Source organism: Simochromis diagramma, unplaced genomic scaffold (genome assembly GCF_900408965.1).
Source record: "Simochromis diagramma unplaced genomic scaffold, fSimDia1.1 OVJJ01000680.1, whole genome shotgun sequence".
Classification (NCBI taxonomy): Eukaryota; Metazoa; Chordata; class Actinopteri; order Cichliformes; family Cichlidae; genus Simochromis; species Simochromis diagramma.
The window spans coordinates 1,042,606-1,061,433 of NW_024387470.1; the positions used below are offsets into that span (position 1 = coordinate 1,042,606).

The 18,828-nt window shown below is 40.5% G+C and overlaps 1 protein-coding gene across 1 annotated transcript in view; it reads left to right on the top strand.

Moving 5' to 3' along the window:
* The first annotated feature begins 13,432 nt into the window (after window positions 1–13,432).
* The window catches only part of LOC120723499 (bile salt export pump-like), a 30,662-nt gene continuing 25,266 nt past the window's right edge, over window positions 13,433–18,828 (top strand). The window contains exon 1 of the mRNA XM_040014975.1: window positions 13,433–13,921. The gene's annotated coding sequence lies outside the window, so the exon portion shown is untranslated. The remainder of the gene's footprint in view (window positions 13,922–18,828) is intronic.

The window sequence follows — 18,828 nt, forward strand, 5'->3', positions numbered from 1 at the left end:
CTCATCTTCCTTCCTGAACTTCAGAATTATTTTGAATTCCTCCCTCACCGTTTTCCTCCGGACAAGTCTGGACCCCTCCTCTGAACTGTTCTCCTCCAAGCTCCGTTTACTAGTCTGTGTCCCAAATAAACTCGCCTCCTCCGTCCTGCTTCTCCCTCTTCCTGATCTTCCCCCACTGGCAACCGGGGTCCAGTCACCAAAATCCATATCATCATCCTCACCCACCTGAGACGCCATTCCAGCCAGTCACATACCAGTTTATGCCCAACCGCCAAAGTCCGAGATCCAAATCTGTAGTCCAAAGCCCAAAAACTAAACGAGTCACTTAAACCGTATGGAATGTACGCTTAAAACCCCACTTATAAGACCACTCTTCGACTCTGCTAATCGTTCCCTGCAGTTTCTTCACAATATACTCTATATTTTCCCTCTCTTCCATATTGCTCCATCATCAGCAAAAAGTGAACACCCCACCCCTGCCTCCATATCATTAAACACATCATCCATCATCAAAGAAAATAACATAGGGCTCACTATGCTCCCTTGAGGTGTACCATTTTCCACCAAAAACCTTTCAGAAAGAACCTTCCCAACCCTCACTTGAATATGTCGCCCCTTTAAAAAATCCATTATCCACCCATACATCCTCCCCCTAATACCCAATTCACAGAGTTTAATTAGTAGGCCATCTCTCCACATCATATCATAAGCCTTTTCTATATCAAAAAACACTCAACTACACTCTCACTGTTTGTTTGTGCTTTCCGAACTTCATGTTCCAAACATAAAACTGGATCCATAGTATTCCTCCCTCTTCTAAACCCACTTTGATATTTAGAGATAAGTCCTCTAGTTTCCAAATAGTACGTCAATCTTTCAGTTACCATACGCTCCATCACTTTAGAAATGTGCGATGTTAACGCTATAGGTCTAAAATTTCCTGGATTTGTTACATCCTTTCCAGGTTTCCGTATGGGTACCACCACAGCTTCCTTCCAGCTTTGCGGCAGTTTCCCACCCTCCCATACTCTGTTATACAACCCTAACAAAAGTTCTTTAGCTGACTCACTGAGTTGGTTCAACATGGTATAGCATACCTGATCTTTTCCCGGCGCTGATAATTTAGATTTCTGTAGTACCCGATGTAGTTCTGGCTTTGTAGAAAGGATATTTAATGAATCATCTGCATCCCCTACCAGGTCCATTAAGCCTCTATTCTCTGCAATAGTCATGTCTCTGCCTCGTCGCCCTTCCTCACTAACATTGCCTGAACTGTGGACTTTAACAAAAGTTTTAACCAACACATTTGCTTTTTCCTCATCTGTTACAGCTTTGACGTCTCCATCCCTCAGGATTGGATAATCACACTCCCTTTTCATACCATTCATCCTTCTAATCATCGACCAAATGTTCTGTATAAACTGTATAAACTCGCCTCCTCCGTCCTGCTTCTCCCTCTTCCTGATCTTCCCCCACTGGCAACCGGGGTCCAGTCACCAAAATCCATATCATCATCCTCACCCACCTGAGACACCATTCCAGCCAGTCACATACCAGTTTATGCCCAACCGCCAAAGTCCAAGATCCAAATCTGTAGTCCAAAGCCCAAAAACTAAACGAGTCACTTAAACCGTATGGAATGTACGCTTCCAGCTTGTCTACCGACCCTCTTCAGAAACTCCAACTTCTTTCCTTTTCTGTTCTCACGTGGTATCTGACGGTATTATTTCAACAAACCAACGACGGTTTCCATAATAAGAGGATAATAACACTGGATAACGCTCAATATACCACGTTGTCAACAAGTAAACAGTCCTGTGTACGTTTCCAGATGTCCTATAAAAACACTATTTGCTGTGATTGTTGCACATCGCCAAATGTTACGTCTGCTGGAAACAAATATGCACCTTTCTGAGTACATCGCTGAAATCAATTGTCTATTTTACAATTATTAAACACATTTCTGTAGCTGAAGGACAAGAATAAGGGATACTGTTTGTGCATAATTTGGACAGAGGAACAAAAGGAGGGATATTAGGCCCCTTATGTCAAACTGAGTGATTTGTGGCCCCAATAGATTATTCATGAGCTCAGGAAGTAATAAAGGAAGTAATAAAAATATGATATTCATAAAACATATGATATTAATAAAATTATGATATTCATAAAATTATGATATTCATCAAAATATGCTAGTTCATAGCTCATTAATTTTTCCCCCAAAAATAAATTATTTTATTATTAAAAAATAAAGTTTTAATATCAAATAGCTTTCTTTATTTTTAAACCATTAAAAAGTTTTTACTTTTTATGCTTAAAAAACGCCATCTGGTGGTGGGTCAGTGCATGTGTGCGCGAGCTCGTGCGCGCGCCTGTGTCTGAGCCCGTGCTCGTCTGTGTGTGTGTAGGTGTGTGTGTGAAAATGTGTTAAACCAGAGTAAAAGTGCTTAGTTAAACTTGTGCTTTTGTAACGTTCAGTATGGCGAGACGTACAGGTTGCATGCCTCGTTGGAAAACTTTGTTTCAATTTATTTGAATTTGTTTAATCCGAACAAGGAAAATGAGAATGAAAGTCTGAGTTGTTTGTGTATTTATACACAAGCATTCATATATATTCAAATAATTTAAAAAAAAGTTCATTTACCTGTCACTACCACACACCAAATCCGGTCGTTGGTACTTGCTGGCTTGTGTAACCACTAGGTAACAAAAGCTCAATACTGCGCCCTAGCATCCTGGAGCACTTCTGTTGTCTTTTGTGTTGTCTGTTGTTTTGAGTTTTTATGTGCTTCTGAGTTTTTACGTGTTTTGGAGTTTGTACGTGCTTTGTCTCTAGGGGCCACCGTAAATATACTTTTATTTATTCACTCCACATAAAATGTAATAAATAAATCATATAATACAAAAACCAACTATTCACAGTTCAACTTTTAACTATTTACATTTTCAGCTTTTTCTTTTTACAAATTTAAAGTGAAACAACACAAAACACTGCAAACCACAACACAATTAAATATAAATTAAAATATGAAAACAAAAAGAACATGCATATTCTCTGTCATATGGACCTGCATGAATAAACTTTCTGAATCCTTTATCATCCGCAACTGAACCTTTCTAATGTGACGTTGTTGTCCCTGGCTCTCTTTCTCTCTCTCTCCCTCCTGCTCTGTTCCTGTGCGAGTCTAACTACCGCCCCTCCCCCCTCTTCCCAGCGCAAAGCACAAGGCTCGCGTGAGGAGTGAAGCGGAAAAAAGTGCGAGAGAGAGGGCGAGAGAAAGAAAAGAAAAGAAACCCACGGCTCGCGATCCATTTAACCCTAGTCATAAAGTGTATATTTATTTTCTTACTGTTCTTATATATATTGATATACTGGACTGTATGTAGCGGAGATGACAATAAAGTTTACTTTGACTTCAGCGAGGAAGCGCACCGAGGGCTCTCACGCTCACTTTTCGCGTACAGAATTTCGAAAAAAAAACATCGGTGCAAATTATAAATCTGTATCATAATGTCCGGTTTTTTCATGTTTGTTGTTTTGTTTTTATTTTATTTTATTTTGCGAGCTCCAGCCAGCCAGAGAATCACCCGCCGCCCCGCCCTCTCCTCCCTGTGCCACAAGCATCACGCGCACCTCGCAAACGGTGTGCCCTTACTCCCAGCAAATGGGCGATAGTAAGCCGATCGGTGCCTATGCCTATCCCAATATGCGCTGGCATGACGTCGGGGCAGCATGAGTACGAGTAAATTTTTTTTAATTTTTTTTTGCCGATGCCCGTGATGCCGCCCCCCACCACGATGCCGCCCCGGGCAACCGCCCGTGTCGCCCGTATCAAAAACCGCTACTGGTTGTAGATACAACTTTTCTTTTTTGACCCCTAAAAAAATGCTGGTCTGCACTGGTTTAATTTTTCCTGCATCTCTTCTGAAAACTCCATGTTTTTGCCTCAAAATTATATTCGCCTGACAAGGATCAGGGTCATACATTTGTACCACAAGGTGGCAGAAGTGCTGTTTAATGACTCATTTGCTGTTCTGCAGAGGCTGCTTTCAGATACTCCTAGAAGATTTCCACTTTTAAAGTTTTACAAGTAAACTCACGGATATGTAAATGCTATACGACAATTTTTTAACAGAATATAATAAAACAGGACTACTTGCTAGGTACACTAAGCTGTTAATGCACATTTCCCAGCTCTAAAAAAATCTCACCAAGTCAAGCAACTTAAAGTTTCTGGGGATTTTGTTAATCATTGCAACATTTCTAAGCCTACAGAAAGAACCACAGTTCCCTTTAGGTTGACTTTATACATCATTTATGTGCACGAAGATAATACATTTTCCATGACACATGTCAAAAACACATCAAACAAGAGCTATTAAATGTACCCATTCTTTAAATTATTTATTTAGTGATATTGCACTTGGTACATTTGCCATTTTTTGTGGTATTGCCAGCCTGAATAAAGTAATTGCCATGCAGTGGAGATTTTAAAACACTGTGCTTGAAATGAGTATCGCTATGTTACCATGACCTCTTAATCTGAAAGGCTTCTCCCAGACATGCACATTATTTTGTTGTTTGTGGTTTCCTGAATGCACTTGAAAGCTGCGGTGAATGACCTAAAGTTCACAACCATCAAACCCTCAAATGTGCAACCATGCATATCCAATTGCCAGCCATTATTATATAAATAATATAAATCACTAAAGTTGTCCATCATTCATGACTGAAGAGGGAAATTTATACACAAAAAAGAAGAATTTTGTGTGTTCCACATAGTTAAAATATGAGTTAGAGGACTTCAACAGCATCTATAAACATATGTCTTAAATTTACTATCTACACTTGCACAGCAATGCCTTGACTGTTCATTAGTTTTTGATTAGAAGTTGGACTTTTTGCAACTACCAGACTCAGCAACCTGTGTTTATCCCTTTATTCAATTTAATCTCAGAGAAAAGTACTGATAGTAAGGTCCTCATAAATAAGAATGTAAGTAAATATAAATATAAGTTGGAACAACTTCATTTTTTTATAAGTGTGACACTGCGTGTCTGGCCCGGCACACACACACGTCAGTGTTGCAGGGCAAGTGAACCTTTTATTTTCCTTTTCAGTGAACAAACTTGCAGCCTTTTCAGCTGTTGCAACTCTGGCTCTGGCTCAGGTCTCTCGTCTTCTGTGTTCCCAGCTGGCTACTAAAACAGGGAAAGCATGATTGGATGATTGAGCCCACCTGCCCTGCCAGCATCCCCGGCACTGCCCCCAAACCCATTGCAGCACCCCTCCTCTGCAGCTGAACAGCAGACCACACCCTGCCACACTAAGTTTAAAGGCATTCATTTTCTTCTTCTTCTTCCTTCTCCAACACCCTTCTCACTTTAGCGCTTGCTAACGCAGAGAGTTTGCCCCTAGCTCTCCTTATCCCTAACATCTTTCTCTGTCTCACAGATCTTCTGCATATCTTTCTTCACTATATTCATGAACCTGCTCTGTGGTCTTCCTCTTTTCCTTCTGCCCAGCAACTCCATTTTTAACATCAGTTGTCCAGTATATCCAATATTTGTCTTCCATACATGTCAAAACCATTTCAGCCTGGCCTCTTTAACTTTGTCTCCAAACCACTCAACCTCAGCTACTTGTATACTTGTTTTGAACTCTTAACCAAATGTGACTGAAAAAGAAACAATGCATCATGGGAATGCCCCAGCAGATTAGAGGTATTGCAATGTATCCAAGGAATTATTTAAGGTCGCCTGATTCAGCCCTAACTATGCTTTATCAAAACGCATATAATTACTCCAACAGGGTAACAGGATTTGGTGGAAGCACTGTGATGGTGTGGGGTGGCTTCTCCCTCCATTGAAAAACAAAGCTGCAACCAGTGGCCAAATCTCCACAGTTTGGGACCAAACTCCGTCCCCTAACAATTTTTGCCCCCAGAGAGTGGGTTTATCAGAGAGATTTATCAGACTATCTCCAGAATTTGGGAGGAAGAGGCTTGCCTCCAGTCCTGTCCTTAACCATAATGAACACATGTGAGATCACCTTGGGTTGCTGTTTGTGCCAGAGGGACCAACACAACCACACTGGCAGACTTGTAACAAATGCTGGTTGAGGAATGGGATGCCATTCCAGCAGTGTGTGACAAAGCTGGTGACCAGTATGAGGGGGGAGGTGCAAGGCAGATTTATTTATATAGCACATTTTCATGCACAAGACAACTCAAGGTGCTTTATATAAACATTAAAAGGCATTACATTAAAAACAAAGAACATTAAACAACAGATAGCGAGAAACCATCAACAGAACACACAGTGAGTTATATACGACACAAACAGAGGTCAATGGCAAATACACCGTCATCGTAACTATTATCATTTCCACCACAATCACCACCACAACCATCATCAGCACTGCCATCATCATCATTGCCACCACTGTCAGTGTACATATGCATAAAAATATATTCAAAAGAGAAAAAAAACTGTACATATTATTTAAAAGTGATAACACAAAAAAGTTTCAAGACCTAATTTAAAGGACTTTTGAGCAGATTTTGATCAGAGTTCAGGTTTTCTGGTAGTTTGATATTATTTGACCAAATTAGTAGAGTTTAGTTCTGGACCAGAACCATTCAGCACCTGGCGGCAGTGTGACAAATACACTGGCAGCAACCTTTTAAAATGAGATGTTTGGGGCACAGGAAGTCAGTGTAGAGATCTGTGAACTGAAGTAATGTGTTCCCTTTTATTGGTCTTTGTAAGGACACATGCAGCTGTGTTCTGAATTAGTTGCAGTTGTCTTAATGATTTTTAAAAGAGACTTGCAAAAACTCCATTATAGTAGTCAAGCCTACTGAAAACAAATGCATGAACAAAATTCTCTAAATCATGTTGAGCCATCAGTCCCCTTATTCTAGATATATTCTTTAGGTGATAAAAAGGATGATTTGTTTATTGCTTTGATATGACTTTTAAAATTGAGCTTAGATTCCAAAATATCACCTAGATTTCAGGCTTGATCTGTTAATTTCAGCATTCTAGCAAGTGAAGGTGGGCATTGTACTTTGGACCCTCATCTGTTTTTATCCATCCATCCATCCATCCATCCATCCATCCTACTCTAAGCTCTTCCCGCATGGCCTAAGCCCTCACCCTATCTCTAACAGAGAGGACAGCCACCCTTCGGAGAAAGCTCATTTCTGCCGCTTGTATCCAAAATCTTGTTCTTTCGGTCACTACCCAAAGCTTGTGACCATAAGTGAGGGTAGGGATGCAGATCGACCAGTAAATTGAGAGCTTCGCTTTTACACTCAGCCCTCACTTCACCATGACGGATTGGTACAACGTCCACATCACTGCAGCCGCAGCACCAATCCATCTGTTGAACTCCCGCTCCCTTTTCCCCTCACTCGCGAACAAGTACCCGAGTGAGGGGAGAAGGTGGCCGAGATGCTTAAACTACTCCACTTGGGGCAGGAACTCGTCCCTGACCCGGAGTGGGCACGCCGCCCTTTTCCAGCTGAGGACCGTGGGATCAGAATTGGAAATGCTGTATTTCATTCCCGCCGCTTCACACTTGTCTGTGAACTGCTCCAGTGTGAGCTGGAGGCAGTCACTTGATGAGGCCAACAGAACCACATTATCTGCAAAAAGCAGAGATGAGATTCTGAGACCACCCAAATGGAAGCCTTTAGCCAGTTGGCTATGCCTAGAAATTCTGTCCATAAAAATTATGAACAGAATAAGTGACAAAGGGCAGCCCTGGCAGTGTCCAACACCCACTGGAAACAAGTCCAAATTATTGCCAGCTATGGGGACCAAGCTCTTGCAATGATTTTATAAGGATTGAATGGCCTGTAGCATGTCTTGATAGCGGATATCAAGATTTGTTTCTCCATGGAGAAACTCACTTGAGTCTTTACTGTTGTTGGATGAATGCACTCCAAAACATCTGTAATTTTGAAACTGAACTCATCTACAAGCTTGTTAACTGTTAAGTGGACAAAGTCCACAAAGTGGAGGCAAAGAGGAGATAGTGTGGGAGAATAATTCCCTTGTCATTTCATTAATATATTACTTACTGATTACCTCGATTTTGCGTCTTTGTGCACTGGAGCATTTACATGAAAAAACACACAGTTATGGTCAGGGAGAGCCACATCACTTCCTGTGATCTTAGAAATATTAAAACCCCTGGTTTTAATATTACATCCAGTCTACGCCCTGTGCGTTGGCACTGTAACATGTTGGATCAACTTATAATTAACCAGAATATTACACATGGGAAATGTCAACATGGATGTTATAATCACCAGTGATTACCAGATAATCAGATTAAGTGCAAATTATGGACAATAATTCAGCAAATTCATCAAAGAATATTGTATTTAGGTGTCTTATAAAATTTAGAAAAACTGAATATAGTAACCCTGATTGCAACATATTGAAAGGAAGTATATTCTCCGTAGTACATATGTTTACACTGGATGGAATTATTGACTAGATTGGTCAATGGGCCCTCCTTTCTTTCCCTCTCTCTCGTGAACAAAACTGAAGTCAGGAGTGACTGATTCAGTAAGAATGATTGTAATTGTATCTTTATCTAGCCAAGTCTCCATTAAAAACATGAAATTAAGTTAATGTATGATAATAAAATCATTAATTAACAATGATTTACCTGACAACTAAATTAAAAGTGTTGCAAGTGTTATGTACCTTCTTAGGTCTTTTCCTGTTACTTTTTTTTTTTTTTTTTTGTCCCGTTTGGATCTTTAGCCATCAGAATTGTTGTCTTAAGGCCAAGAAAGATGCCAAGCGGATTTATTTTACCAAGTGGATCATCATGGCCTTGCCATATTGGTCCATTTGATTGACCTTTATTATAATTATGTATTTATTTTATTTTCAGTTGCTACAAACGGGACAGACATGACAGGGGGATAAGACAGGGAGAAAGAATGAAAGAAAGAGAGGGAGAGAAAGAAAACCAGAGGGGAGAAGAGACGGTGAGAAAGGGGGGAAGAAAGGAAGAAAAACAAACAAAGCACCTGGATCACCTGTATGGAGAAAAAAAAACAGAAGAGAAAGCAAACAAAAAAAGAGCAACATAATAAATACAGCACCATCACAATAAACTAGCTAGCAGTAGATAACAGTAGATACTAAATATTAAACGATATTGTGCAGCACGCAAGATAGACAATGTGCTTTGAGGCAGCAGCCAAGAAAGGTGTAGTCCGCGTCTGTGAACACCCGTGTGTACACCTGTGTGCATATGCATACCTGTGTGGATCAGCATGCTTGTATTCCAAAGGTTTCTCCATGTAACGATCTGCTAGGGAGTGTGGGGAGCCATAGCCCCGTTCCCCAGGGCATGAAGCAGGTATGGAGGAGATCCAGGCCCCAGGTCTTTTCCTGTTACTAATCAGCATGGGATCTGAATAAGCTACAGGCACCCTGGGCCCAGGTGAAGTAGGATTTAGAGGCTTCCTTGGAATTGAGGGAGGGACAGGACATTTTAGACATGAGGGAATGGCAGTAGGGCAGGGAGTTAGTTTATTACGTGCAGTGACCAATCATTCAAAACTTTCAAAATTTTGGGCAGTTTCAGTGCTGTGGCATGAACCTGTGTTTCACACAAGTCTTTATAAGCTCTGAGCAGAAAAATCTCCACAGACATGCACATCTATGCATAGTGTTAATTTTGTATTGGACCATATGATATTATTTATAATTAAGATTTCCCTCAAAACTATCTTTGATTTTTTTAGAAATAGGCAATGAAATACGTAAGTTAACCCCGCTAAACAATCTGACAAATCACAACAGTACAGCACCTAATCACAGCAGTGATCACTCTGGAGAAACATGGCGTGGCAGGATCAATACGAGGTATCTATACAGCAACAAAATTAAATGTTCTTTGTATTGGGGACGTTAGAAAAGATACAAAATACCAAGTCATACTAAACAAACAAACTGCTACTAAACAAAAAAGCTTTCACTAGCACGATTATTATTATAATGAACTCATTTTTGTTATTACTGGTCGACCACTGCCACTGTGTGTAACATGTGGAAGATGTACAGCAAGAAGTATTCAGCTTTCTAAATGCTGTGCATGTTGTTTACTGTCCCACAAAATAAATGGATGGCCAGGTCATTACTACAGTGACCACAGAGGTTGCATGGAGCTTAGATTAGCTGGAAACTCAAGTCCTTGATTTAATTTAATGTTATTTGATTTTAGGGGCTCATAAAGAGGATCTACATCATTTGGATAACTGTTACACTGAATCTTCGGTCTGTGTACATTCCCATAGCTACTGACTGCAGAAACTATGTCATCCTTTGCTGGTAATGTAACTGCTGATGCACTTCTGACAGAGCAGCCACACTGATAATAATACTAACAGACAGTTCTTAGAAGAAGGCCTTCTAGTAGACACAGCTATGGCTCACAACTCACCTTGTGTTTGATTATCACATCATCATTTGATATTGGTTAATGTTAGCTAACTGGAGCCTACATTTTCCTTTCATGTTGCTCTGTAACTAGCCCAAATAGTGTAACAAAATGTTACCTATCAAAATGTAAAGGATTTACACTTTTTCATACTGGTATTTTAGCTTTTCAAAGTATAGAACTCAAGACCGCAGTAAAGTTTTCAAAGCAACAGTGCAGCCGCTTTTTCCTGCAGAACTCCTTTCCAAGGGGCATAACTTCCAGGGAAAACATGACCACTTTCTTTGATTTGAGCATAATTCATTGTAAGAGACTGAAAGCCCTTAAACAATATATGAAAATTGCAAGACTAAACTAAGTTTAGATGAGAAATTTAAATTAGTCATTGACAGGGGATGTTAGGTTTTGTATTGTTGATTGTCATTTATGCTTAGAAATATTTAACCATATATGCTTAGAGGTGTATAATCAATTGTGTAGTGATAGGATGTGTGATCTTTAGCAGGCTGCAAAGGCTTGGTGTGCATTGCACACCTACATCCTGGGAGCATGGGAAGAGGTCGTACCTTGTTTTATTGTTTTATGGTAGGATAAACGTGGCTATATCTGTTTTAGGCTAAGTGCCTTTTGTTTAGATGAACTGCTGGACTTCCAGACCAGCAGGTTTAGGGAAGTCATTTATGGGGTCACACTCTGACCCCCCCCCCCCCCCCCCCCCCACACACACACGCACACGCACACACAGGCAAGGTACTTTTTGTTTGTATGTAGACGTCATATGTTAATGAACCTATGCATATTCATGTAACCTCAACAAAAGAGCAGTGTTACGGGGGAGCGGACGAGAGCAACTGGGGTCAAGCGAAGGAACGGCGTTTGTCCGGTTCTCTCCCGTGCACGAGAAACATGAAGAACTTTGCCTACTTCGTGTCTTGCTTGCTGTGTAATTATATTGTCTTCAACGTTCCAGCGAATAGGTTCAAGCTACAAACCTATCATTAATTGGTCCTTCGAGAGCCGGAGCCTTGGAGTCGACATTCACCAAGGGGAGAAGAGACACGCTGAAAGACTGACGTCAGCCAGGAAGTTCCTGTAGTAAAGTCCCGAGACGTGAGAATTTGTCATCGGGCCAGTGGATTAGCTGTCTGTTTTCTCTCCTCGATGAATGACGATCAGCGGGATCCGAGGCTATACTACACGCTAAGCAACACCGAGTAAGTTTAGAGTCCAACTCTATAACTGTACGTCTTCGCTGCTTAGTGGGGTGTTGTCCGTGGCCGCTCAGTGGAGCTAAAATTCGCCGTCTGTACGTCTTCGCCGCTCAGTGGGGCGTTGTCCGTGGCCACTTAGTGCGGGTAAAATTCGCCGTCTTAGTGGGGAGATGTACAAAGCCGCTCAGTGGGGTTTTTTTGTACAGAAGCATTAAGTCGCAGAGTTGCGTAGTTCGAACTTTTTTGGTTCGCCATCTTAGTGGGGAGAAATGTAGACCGCTTTGTGGGGTCCGCCGCTTTGTGGGGAATTAAGAAGTTCCGCGGGTTCCAGATTGTGCTGGACAATAGGCCTATTTTGTGTTGTTGTTGTTGTGTTTGAGTGTGTTTGTGTGAGTGGATGTGGAGCAGAACACGTGGTCTGTGACACCCGCTGTTATTGTTATCATGGGTTCCTAAGCAACCAAGAGTGTGTCAGAGGGTGACAGACGTTTATGCTGGACTTTAAATAAAAGAGAGTGACAGCTCCTTAGCTGCGCGGGTTCACGCGAGCACGGTCGCGTGGGTTTCACGGCGGACCTGAGCCGTGCGGTTAATCGCAGGCTTATAAATGGAAGAGATTCAAATGTTAGAAGTTTTCAGAAAACACACCAGCCTTGAAGAGCGTGTGGAGAAGGCCAGTCCACATCAGCAGCACTTGAGATATGCTCTGGTGAATGGCTTTCCCCCACCCCTTGCTGACACAAAATGTTTATTCTTTAGCTTGCCCTGTTCGACAACAGCCTGTGTGCCAGACCATAGATTTAAATGAGTTGGATAATTGTTAAAAGTAATCTGCATTAAGCTTAGGGTTGCTCAAATTCAGTACAATGACATATGAGGTGAAGTGATATAGGTAAATATTTTAACTAATGATGTGCATAGAGGCACTTGACCGGTTTGAAAGACTGTCGTCTTATTATGAGCCATTGTTGAGATGTAGAGCACACCTGTGAAAACAACTAATATGCTGAACCCTGTATGAAACATCTAAAAGTACATGATGGAGAAGCTGAATTGAATATGAAAGTGCAAGTCTTTGCCACTGTGTGGGGAAAAGCAACCACTGTGTGAGGTTGCGTTGTGGTCTCTTCTGAGCTGATGAGCAAGCTACACATTATCAGATCGAGAGCTGGCTGAGAACTCATCAAAGAGAGGGAAACAGAACTATGATAACTGTGATAACTGGAGTGTGCAGCGTTTCCGTGAGCAGTTTTTCTGCATCTTGACTCATGTGTGTAGAGTGTTCATAGCATCAGCATCATGTTTTTGTTTATTTGTTTTGTTGGGTTGAAAAATAAATAAACTTGTGATCATACTCATGGATCACCATGGCACATATCATCAGCCATATGATTTATTTATGCACATGAAAAAAGTGAGTGTGAATGTGTCTGACGTCACAGTGTTTTTGTGCGCTGTGTAAAAGTAATTGCCTCCAATTGTGAGAGCGGTGATTCTGCAGGTCACCAGCTATTGTAAAGAGAAAAAAAAGAGTGAAAAAGAGACAGAATTTACATTGTAGATGAAAAATAATCATAGGAAAAAGGTTTTGTGTTGATCAGCCAAGAACAACTACAATCTCATTTTCTGCTTTTAAGAAAGGACTGTGCACAAAAACAGAGAGAGATGTGTTGATTAAGCAGTGATAATAATAATGAACATGTCTTAGTTTGTCACTTTCAGATGAAAAACAGACCTGAATCAATTTTCCACATGCAGCGGTCGGAAGAAAGTTATAGTTTAACATCATTGGAAACATTCAGGCCAAGTTTCTGGCTAACGTATTTACAGCACCATGTGTCTCTCAAACTCACAAGCAGCTCTCACTCCTCCCTGAAGACAAGGAATGCAGCTCCAAAGAGCAATAACATGGCAGATAAAGAGACAGCAGCAAAGTCCTGAGCAAAGAGTCCCAGCAAGCAGCAGCAGTGTGGACAAACAGCATCAGAGAAGAAGAGCAAACCCATCATCCTGCCTGATTGGATGAATGGCACTGTGTTTCCAACAAGCTGCAAATTCACAGGTGAAAAGAACGTTTGAGGAGAACTGAGGAGACTGTTGGAGTTTGACATTTGCCACCTTTGGAGTAAAATGGCACAGTGGAACACAGGACGAAGCTGAAGGAGAACTGCCTGTTATTGGACTGTTGAAGTGGGAGAGGACAACAGAGTGAGAGGACAACAGAGTGAGAGGAGTGGTGAGAACACATAGGAATTTTGTTATTTAATGTGGGAAATCAAAATTTGGGTTAGCAAACTAGGGGAAAAGAAAACTGACTGCTTAAGTTGGAAAATTGAGAAGGAGTCTGAAACACTGCGAAAATAGAAACATATACAAAATCACACACACAAGCAGAACATGCATTAACCCTACTAACACAAACACAAGAGAGCTCATGAAGATTAGACAACATTTTAAGCATGTGAGTCTGTTTATCATCTTGTCCAAGTCACTTAGTGTGATGCAAAGACCAGTGGACTCATAGCACATTAGTTAAGAAATGATCAAATAATAGCAGAGAAGTGTGTACGAAAGGCAGCTTTAAGAACATGCCCTGCTGGATATGCAGCTCCACAGACATTGATTAAACCTGCCTAATAACACAAACACACATGCAATGAAGATCAGCTTCTTATCTCTCATCAGTGTTAAAATAGTGTCAATTTAACAGACACTTGTTATCAAATACTGAATTTATCCAATGCTGACAATTAACTCTCTAGGTTGCAGGACAACAGTTTAACTTTGTGGGAAAAAATATTCTGGTTTGACCAGCCAGTGATCAGACAATAAATTTAGTCGGTGATATAGTAAATTGGGAGATGCTTCCTGCTTGATTGATGCAGCACAAGTAATTTACTGTATGAGGGAAATTCTCTTTTAGTGATAACATTTTCAACATGCATTTCTGTTGTCCTGTCATCTTAGTGGGTTAATAGCTGATATGCAAATTAGTTGATCGTTCTTAGATTATGATTGAATTCTAGCACAAGTGAATGGGATGTGTTGGAGTTTGTTAGAGTGGAGACTCTAAAACACTGAGTTTCCTGTTTTGATGTGCGAGTGAATCCTGTACCTAGATACATAAATCTGAATACGTCAGAACAAACTTCTTGTGTGAAGTGCATGACAACATGTCACATGTTTTGTGATGACGGGGAAAAAGGAAAACTGAATAAAATCTGTGGCCTAAATGAGTGAAGAGCACAGACCTGGGGATTAAACTCATAGCTAATAAGACATTAGGCTTATGTTGTGTGTTGTGCAGCTGATGGTTGGTTTGGAGTGAATCTAGCTGATGATTTTTCTTTTGTTGTGAAGTTGAGCCTGCCAATTAGTATGATGGTATGATAAATCATGCTAATGGTATGATTTACCCTCCTGAGATGAGGAGCTTGTGTCATGACTTAACAAGGCCTTTTTATTTTGATACTTTCACAGTGCACTGAAAGTTTTGTTCGATAATCTCTGTCGTTTGAGCAGATCTGCACGATTAGAACAGAAAGCGCTGTACAAAATTGTTACAAGTGAATTTCTCCACATTAAAATGGGCTCAGGAGAAAGCCACTTATTTGGGATAAATAGAAAATGAGAGTCCCGGCCCAAAAAGGATTCAGCGATGTAATCCAAGCTAAAGGTCTTCTTTTTCTTTTTGAAATGATGTCATTTTGCTAAGAGTGGAAATGTAATGCGACAATCGATTCCACTATCAGCAAAGAAAGAAAGAATGAATGTATGAATGAATGAGTGAAAGAGAAAAAAAAAACTGACTGACTGGTAAAAGCTGACAAAAGCTGTCAAGACTTTACTGATGTAACACGACTGTGCGAAGTTAACCCCACCTGACAAAGGTGCAGATGAATCTATGTGTGTTTCCTTTTACAGGAGCAGAAAGATGACAGCAACATTCGAGGTTGCGTGATGATTTAACCTTTTATCAGGGGATTTCTAAGAATCACCCCGCAATTCTTCAGCTTGAGACACCTGAGTTAGAAAACACAAACACTGCAGTTGTCTTTCACTCGCAAGGGCAGTCATGGACGCACGACCTGCGTCTCATCACTGTCTGCATGCTTTATTTATACTTTTCTGTGTGTCTGTGTGTGTGTGTGTGTGTGTGTGTGTATGTACAAATAAAACAGAGTTATTCTAAGAACTCTGAGCTGAGGTTCCCCTTTTTCTAAATCTGTATGTTCTTACAGAAAGAGGAAGCTGTTAGTTGTTTATCACACAAGAGTTTCATGTCAAAAGTCACGTAGACATTTGCTTAGTGATAAATAAAAGAATACATTTCATGTAGCTGATCACATATACACAATTTTCCTTTGACAGTGTTAAAATCTCCCAGTTCTTTTAATCTTTGGGCTGAAGGAAGGACAATACTCGGTGTATAAATGCTCAATCAACAATTCTTTTATTTCCATACAATTCAACACTTACATGAGCATAAGCCATCATGATGGGGAGACATGCATGAAGAGGGTCACAACAAATCTCAAACTGGTGGAGGGTTACTCAAGCTCTTATAGCCTTTAGTGGCCCCCACCTAGTCGTAAAAGCCTAAACATTCACATTCTTTCTCTGTTACGGCGCCTAAGTTATGACCTCGGCTCCCTGTCTTTCTGCTCTCTGTAAAGGTGGGGGTATGGAATGTGGTCTGTCTCTTCTATTATCGGCACAAGGTCCTCTGCACACAACATTCTCTTCATGATTCAGCAGTATGAAATGTCAAGAAACAGTGTAACACATTCACAGCAGATCAAGGGTACAGGGTAATGCACACCTGTCTAACAAATCCAAAAATGGTCACATTCTTTTAACCCAAAAATATAATGGAAACTAAGCTACATACACAGCACACAATCTAGACTAAAGGAAATTATATGACCTACAGCAGTTAACAAAGTCTAACACATTATAAGCTGAAGTTTTACCATACCTAAATTATTAAACACACAAATAAAGTCATAAAATGTTCATAAAACCATTGTTTGATGTTCAGACTCAACTTCCCCCTTTTTGACACACTCCCATGTGTCAATTCATCGGAGCTAGAAAATTAAAAGAGAAGGTTAGTGACATCATATCTCAGAAAGTATCAGACATTCGTCTCTCGAGTACCGTTGCTCCAGCCTTGTCATCCTGTGTTAGAGAATAAAATCAATTTAATTATCATGTTAGATCTGTTAAACTCCTGGCTCTGCCCAGAGCCTGTATCTGCAGAACTACCTAAAAACAAAACCTGTGTGTTACAGTTTTTTCTGAATGCTTAAACCCTAACTGTGATTCCTGTAGCACAATCTCTAAAACTATTCAGACTTATAGCAAAACCACTCACTGAGTTTGCAAAACTAAAAGCACAAAAACTGCTTTGCACTCAGTTTGCAATTTTGTAACACACACTTTGCAAAACTGTAGGCACAATTCACTGCACAACACTCAATTACCAAATTCCCAACACACTCCTAGCAAAAGTATACACATGTATGGCTATCATTAACACTAATTTGCCAACTGTCTGGCACACTTTCACATGTGAAAACTTTTTTAGATAATTAGTTCACTTTGCAATCAGCCTAAGCACTATAATTCAGGTAAGCTGTGTGTGCGGAGTACAATGGAGGGAGCAGAAAGAGTGAGAAGTAGAGGAGGCCGAGGAAGAGGACGTGGAGGTGAAGAAGTAGGATGAAGAGGACGACAAGGACAAGGAGGAGCAAGAGGAAGATGAGGAGGGGGGAGAGGAAGGGTAGGAAGAGTAAGAAATAGAATTGCTGATGACATCAGAGCTACAATAGTGGACCATGTAATCAACCGTGGAATGACCCTGAGGGTAGCTGGCCAACGGGTCCAGCCTAACTCGAGCCGCTACACTGTAGCAAGTACCATAAGGACATCTTGAAATGAGAATCGGTTAGTACAGTCACTTCGCACAAAGATTTGTAGCACTGCCATATGCCAATGAGAAACACACCAATACCATTGATGTAAAAATACTGAAATTGTTACTTTACAGAATTGCTAGATGACCAGATGCTGGGGGCAGAGGAAGCATGTTCACTGCAGACCAAGTAACCCATATAGTCATTATAGCGATTGCAAATAATCCTATACTTGGAAATAAACACTTGTGTTTGTTTTGATGTGTTTGAATAAACACCAGTACTTGAAGTTTGGATCCCTCTATGCTTATGGATCTATGACAGAAGTATGAGCTCAAAAGCCAGATGTGTTTTGTATTCATACCATCAGTGTGCAGTTGGCGCATTGTGTGCTTAGTAGATGATGGCTTGTGTGTACTGTTTGATACGGAAACACCATTTTTACGAAGGTGTGAAGAGTTAATCTAGCTGTGTTTGCTTTTGCAAGAGAACTACAATGTTTTGATTATTGGGTGACAGGTTTTCTTATTTGTGTGAAGAGTTTTGCAAAATTAGCCAATAGTTACAATAAATGTGCTTAAGCAATCAGAAAAAACTGTAATATGAACTACACATTTGTCACTCCCTTTTTACCCACTGTTTTTCCCTCATTGTCGAATTCATCATCCTAATTCATCACTGAGCCCAACCATCACTCGCATCTGATAGTGTGGCACTGCCTAGTCTTCTCTTAGTGTCACTGTTTTCAATCTGTTAATTGGAATCCTTAAACATGAACTAGACTGCGTCCACAACAAGTCAACACAGCTGTAAATGTGGCCAATTATCAATTAATTAACATTCAATAACAAAATGATTATTTTATGCATGCTTTAGTCAACCACTCACGCTGAGGATCTTCAATCCCGGAAAATTCCCTTCCCCTCATGTAATAAAGTCTGTCATCCTTCCATGCCCTGGTAATTGGTCCATCCAGAGCTGTAACATTTTGAAATGTACATACAACAAGCCAAACCACACCTTGGTCACACCAAGCCTCTCTCCACCCTGTGGATGTCCAACTCCATCCTTTACCCAAATTTCCCAAATTATGTCTATCCAGAACTCTGTTCTGTCTCTAAGTTTTGGAAAATTTTATGCTTGTTATCAAAATTTGAAGAATTTTGACCATAAATGAAATTTATGGTGTTATCACCCCCATCAGGGCTTACCTTTCCCACTTTTG